Below are 6,000 nucleotides of genomic sequence, written 5' to 3' on the forward strand. Positions count from 1 at the left end.
AGGACCTGCTGGCTCCCAGTTCAGAGCCAGGGCACTCACTGGTTTTGCATTGAGCCCACCCAGTTGCATCAGGACTCGTTAAACCAGACAAAGGCTGAGCTGGTGACATGGTCCAGGAGATGCAGGAATAAGCGGCCAAGAGGCTGCACCCAGTTCTCACCTGCGTGACCCCATCCCCGGCTGCCAAGGAGCTGACCGCCCATCAGCCCACCACCAAGGAGACCTCCCCAGCCCTGGCACCGGGAGGGCTGCGCGGCTTCTGCCATGCTGGCTGCCACGAGCTCGCCAGCATCTTTTTGAAAATCAAGGCCGTTTCTTTCCCCACCTGCTATTCCTTCGGCAAGCGGGGCCAGCCGGCATGCAGCACAATATCCCAATTAGCACACACTCGCTCTTCCCCGCTTGCGATTACAGGCAACTTCACTTTGGCTCCTGGTTTATTTTAATTGCAAAAGCTCCATGAAGTACAGCAGAATGTAGACACAGGGGGAGGGGACGCCAGGTTAAGTTCTCTCTCGGCAGGCAAAACCTTAAGTATTCAGGTCAAGTACCCCAGCGTTCACTCGGAGGAAAAGCAAGGCCATGGCTCGGCAGGCAGCAGCAAGCAGAGACCCCAGATTTTACCATCAAAACCCACCCAACGTGCTCCAAGACGCAGCCCCCCCAGCAATCCCTCGATCGATGCACAAACCCATATCGCAACGCTTGCATAAGCCCAAGCCCATCGCCAGGGTGCCAACTCGGCCTCTCTGCAGCCCCGTCCTGCCAGCGCCCAGCTCAGAGCCCCGCGGGGGGAAAAGCCGGGCATCGCCACCCTCCTCGCTGCCCCAGAGCATCCCCCGAAGGACGCCAAAGTCCGAAGGAAAAGGCTTCCGCTGGCCCAGGGAATATTTACCAAGCAAGCTCTCTCCTTTCCCCTCCCTCCCCGCTGCCAAGCAGACCAGGGCTAATCCCTCACTTTGAAGGATCGGGTGGTGCAGCGAGGGGAAGGCGAGCAGGATCCGGCCGCGGAGCAAGCAGAGATTGCAGCGGCTCACCTTGCAGGAGGCGGCGCGGGGTCTCTGTCGGCAGCCAACATGCACAGAGCTCCAGCCAGGAGAGGCCGGAGGGAAGGAGGGAGGGAGGGAGGGAAGGAGCCAGCGCTCATCCCCACTCCTGCCACGTGCAGCAAAATCCCGCAATTAATTTTTGATCACCTTCTGCAAATTGGGACAGCACTGGCTTGGAGCGAGAGCGCGGCCTGACTGCCAGTCCCCAGCGGTGCCCGTGGCACTGCCCGGTGTTTCTGCTCCCCGTCACACCTACAACCCGAGACCGTGGTGTGGCAGCACGAGCCCCTGCCCGCAGCCAGCCTGGGAAAGCCCCGGCAGGGGCAGAGACCCCCACCGTGAGCCGGGCTTTGTGCAGGGCCATCCCCAGCGCAGGGGCACGGGGAACCGGACCTCCCCACAGAGGAAACCCCTCCGTTAGATGTGAAGCCCGAGATGAAGAGACGGTGCCCGCAGCGGGCACGAAGCCGGGGAGGGCGGTGGGAGCGGGTTCGCGTATGTTATAATTAGGACCTGCCACAGCTTCAAGCCATTGCCTTTCTGGGAAGAGCTGGAAGGGGGTGGCTGAGCTGACAAATCCATCCTCCTCCTGCCTGATGCCAAAGTTGAAGCACGTGACACCCTTTTTTGGGGAGCCAGCAGGCTCCTCTGCAGGGCGACGCTGGCCCCCGGGATGCAGGGCTGGACCACGGCTGTGCCCAAGCTTCAATTCCCGCTGTAAAATCCCCTTGAAGCTCCCTCTCTGCTGCCCCGACACCCTGGGGTGCAGCTCAGCACCACTAGCCCAGCGCCTGCTGCCCCCCCCAAAACAGGCTTGCCTGTGCCCCCCCAGCCTGGGGCAGCTGGAGCCTGCTGCTGCTCGTGGGGACCCACCACCCCCGCAAAGACGGACCGCATTTGCCGCGGCCCCCAGCACTGCGTCCCCCCGGCTCGGTCGGCCACGCTGGCCGAAAGCAGCCAGGATTTCTGCACATCCCATCGGACCGCGGCTCTCAGCACGGAGGCAGCAGGTCACAGGGAGGATGGTCTCACCCCGACTCTCCCCCCAGCCGGAGCCGTGCCCAGCGCATCCCCCCGCATCCCCTGCCTGCTGCACTGGTGCGGATAAATCCCTGCTTACAGGGAGCGAAGGGAGGGAAGGAAATGAGCTTTTTTTTTTCTTTTGGCACTTCTCTTGGCATTTTCCCGAGCTCCTCGCTGCATTCAACAGATCGGCTCAGCTCTCTCCCTCCCCGGGCCCTGCCTCGGGCAAGCGGCCAGCGCCGGTGAGCTCCTCCGGTCACTCCAGCCCTGCTTCGTGCCATCCCCCCGCCAAGCCCCAAGCCACAGGTCACCCGGCGGTGGCGATGGCAATGACTCACTCCGCAGCCTCTCCGTCACAGCCGCCGCTGAAGGCAGCGGGCATCCCCCCAAACCCGAAGCAGCCCACAGACAAAGAACCCAGCTAGCAGAGCACGGCGAACTCATCGCACCAGGAGGAGGAGGGTGGCAGGGATGCGCCTAGACAGGCGGTGAGAGAGTTCTCCGTTTTGTTCCCACGGCTGCCAACTTCCCCAGCGGCTCCCGAAGCCACGCAGATCCGCTCTCCCAAAAAGCGCCGAGGAGCGGGAGAGCGCTCGGGAGAGGAAAACAAACCCGGGAGCGTGTGTCTGCACAGAGCGGGGCTCCCTGCCCCGAACCGGGGGTGCCGCCACAGCTCTGGGGAAGGGTCTTACCGCCCAAAGCCCCTCCGGGCTCGAAGGGGCAGCCCCTTCCCGCTGCCCCGGGCAAGGCACCGGCTCCCTCTCCCCCTGCCCTGCCCTGCGGCGGGCTCTGCGGGCCCTGCCCGCTGCGGCGAGGGGACGGCAGGGCAGGCACCCGCCTGCGGCCACAGCCACCAGCCCCTGTCCGGTGCCTCCTGCCCCAAACCCCTTCCCAGCCCCTTCCAGCCGGACGAGCCCCCCAGCTCCCCTCCCGCAGCCCACGCTGGGGCCGTGGGGACAAAGGCGGCAGGCGTGGGGACCGGGGCGGGGGGTGTCCCCCCGTGCCCCCCACGGTGGGATTCAGCGGGGCGCGGGCGGTGCTGCGGGGAGGCGGAGGGCAGCGCTCCGCAGCCCCCAACTGTGCCCGATGCAATGAGCGGGAGAGGGGGGAGCCGGGGAGCTGCCGCGGCAGGGTGGGGGGCTGCCGGGGTGGGCAACGGGCTCGGGGGGCGCTCCCTGCTGCAGCCCCCGCTGTCGCAGCCCCCCCCCCCCCCAAAAAAAATAAAAAAAACCAAAAGGGGGGGAATGGAAAGGCGGAAAATTTGCTGGAGCGTTGCGGGAGGAGGAGGAGGGAGCAGCGGGGCTGCAGGGAGCGGAAGGAGGGGGCACCCCAGCCCCTCCGGGAAGGTTTGGGGGGACCGGGCGTCCCGGGGATGCTCCGCGCCCCTCCCGCGCCGCCCCGCACTTACCCGCGGGCAGCGCGAAGTTGGCGGCGCCGCCGACCCCGTCTCCGCCCGCGGCCGCTGCCCGGTGCCGCGATCCGCCTCCGGCCCCGGCGGGGCGCGGGCACCCCGGGGGGGCCCTGCGGCATGCGGCGGGGGCAGCCCGCAGCCCCCCCAGCCCCGGCCCCGGCCCGGGGAGCCGAGCGAGCCGCAGCCGGGCGGGACCCGCCGCGCTCCGCGCACCGCAGCCGCGACGAGGAGGAGGAGGAGGAGGAGGAGGAGGAGGAGAAGGAGGAGGAAGAGGAGGAGGGCCGGGGAAGTTTTGCATGAAGAGGCGCTGGGAAGCCCGCCGCCGGCGTTGCCAGCCTTTTAAAGCACTAGCGCACCGTGGCGGGGAGGCGGCGGGGGACCCCCACACCCGCCCCCGGCTGCCCCCCGGCTCCGGGCGGGAGGGGAACGGCTGCAGCCCCGCAAGCCCCCTCCGCCGAGCAGCGCCGGGCACGAAGGGCTGCAAAAGCCTCCGCCGGCGGGAGGAGGGATGGACCTGGCACCTCTCATGCCCTGCTGCTCCCAGCACCTCTCCCCTCCCGATCCTTAGGATGGAGACATGCTCTGCTCGTACTTGTCCTTCTCTCCCTGCCCATCACCTACAGCCACCATCGCGGCCATGAAGGCAGCGGCAGGCGTACAGGCCTCCAGATCCGACGGTGGTAAAGAGCTTCCCATAGGTCACATCCTCTGATTTCAGCATTTGCAGAAGCGAAGGCCCACGACAGCTCCCATGGGCGTAAATGCAAATGCACCAGCCTTTGCCAAGCCCTGCAAGACCCTGCAAGGAGCACGGTGCACGGCGTGGGCACAGGAAGGGTCCCCTGCGCCAGGCTGCTGAGACGCTCTGGCTCCCACTGCATTCACTAACAGCCATCCCCAAATTTGCCCTCCCCGTGGTGGGAACAGCTCCGCAGGGCAGCAACGAGGGAGGAGGCCCTCCCCAGAGCCACGTTGCCCCACACCGTTGCCCTTCTCTTCAGCCTCCCATAAAATGATGCCAGCACCCCGCTCCACACACGTGCCTGCGGAGCACGGCTCTTGCCTCCTCGCATCGCCTCCTTTCGCTGTCAAACCACCCCCCCCAGGCCCCGGCAGCTCTGAGGTCGTGGTGTGTCAATTCATTAATCCAGAGAAAACACAGCCCCCTAGTAATGGTCATTGACACATTAACTGCTCCGATCCATCACGGTAATGACTGCAAGATAATCGGTCACTGGCGCGATTAGGGAGTGCACCTGCCTGCACGTGGGGCTGAGGGAGCACCCAGCCCATGCAGGGACCCTGGGGGGAACCTGGCTGTGGGGAGGGCTCTCTGCAGCTCCACCTGCCCCTCCGAGCACCAAAAAGCAGAGCACAGCCCTTCCAACACGCATTTCCAGCCCCACCTGCCCTAAGGGTTGATTTGTGTTGCTTGCTTGGAATAGCAAAATGCCAGCCCTGGTGCGGGGTCAGCCAGGTCCCGCACAGGAGGGGTGCCACTGCGAAGGGCTTGGCGCTGGGGACGGCAGCCCTGTCACCCAGACCCTGTTTGGGAAGCTGGAGACGAGCTGGTTTTCCAGAAGCACTCAGGACTGCCCAGCTCCCAGCACAATGCCCTGGCCAGGCCTTTGAAGGAGCTAAGTGCTCTCCAGCGAGATGCACTTGCCTGAAAAGCTGGCCAGCCGCCCTCCTGCCATTAAAATAAGTGGCGTTATTCCCATGGATTCAGATGCTCACGGGATCATGCCCAGAGCGCTGTCTCCTGCGGAGATACCAGGCTGTTGCAGTGATTTCGTTTACAGCGAGAGCTGGAGAGGTTCTCATTGTTATTCTGCTGTGATGCAGAGAAGGGCAGCCCCGGGAGGGGCACAGCTTCATCCAGCCCCCGCAGACGAGCACACACGGTGTGCAACCCTCATCCATGCCAGCACCGATGCCACCTCCCCAGGAATCGAAGCAAAAGAACCTCTGCACTGTGGCTGATGGGGACACAAGGATGGAGGATGGTGACAGCCCAGCTCTGTCAGCTGCCCCACCAGGAGCAACCTCCTGTCCCCGAGCCGGGCTCCGGGGCAGCGGCTTTCACCCAGCATCTGCCTGTCGTGAGGGTCCAGCAGTTATTTCCAAAAGGCTCTCAGGAGGGCGAGGACTCTCCTGGGTCCTTCTGCGCAGGGAGCAGAGTGGCTGTGGGGCAGGGTCCGAACGTCGAGGACTCACGTTGTCCCCAGCGTGGGCAGCAGCTGAAACACTGCAACAGGGTCAGGCCACCCCCTGGGACCCAACAAAGGACCCACATCTGGGATCACCTGGTGACCCAAAGGGCTATTTGGACCAGCACGATGTAGGGCAGAATCATGGGCAGGAGGGGGGTCAGTGCCCATCGGTGCCCAGGGCCCCCGAGCCCCTGGGAGGAGAGGAGCCCCCCGCCTGCCCCAAGGCCGAAAGAGCCTCAGGGCACACCAGAGGCACCAGCCAGCGCCTCAAGCTCCTGGGTGACACATGAGACAGGGCTGAGGG

At 65.2% G+C, this 6,000-nt stretch overlaps 1 protein-coding gene across 1 annotated transcript in view; it reads right to left on the reverse strand.

The window, feature by feature from the left end:
* The window catches only part of GRM4 (glutamate metabotropic receptor 4), a 50,853-nt gene extending 47,150 nt beyond the window's left edge, over nucleotides 1–3,703 (reverse strand). Inside the window, exon 1 of the mRNA XM_075775870.1 lies at nucleotides 3,481–3,703. The gene's annotated coding sequence lies outside the window, so the exon portion shown is untranslated. The remainder of the gene's footprint in view (nucleotides 1–3,480) is intronic.
* Between the last annotated feature and the right edge of the window lie 2,297 nt (nucleotides 3,704–6,000).

This window comes from Balearica regulorum, chromosome 25, assembly GCF_011004875.1.
Source record: "Balearica regulorum gibbericeps isolate bBalReg1 chromosome 25, bBalReg1.pri, whole genome shotgun sequence".
Taxonomy (NCBI): domain Eukaryota; kingdom Metazoa; phylum Chordata; class Aves; order Gruiformes; family Gruidae; genus Balearica; species Balearica regulorum.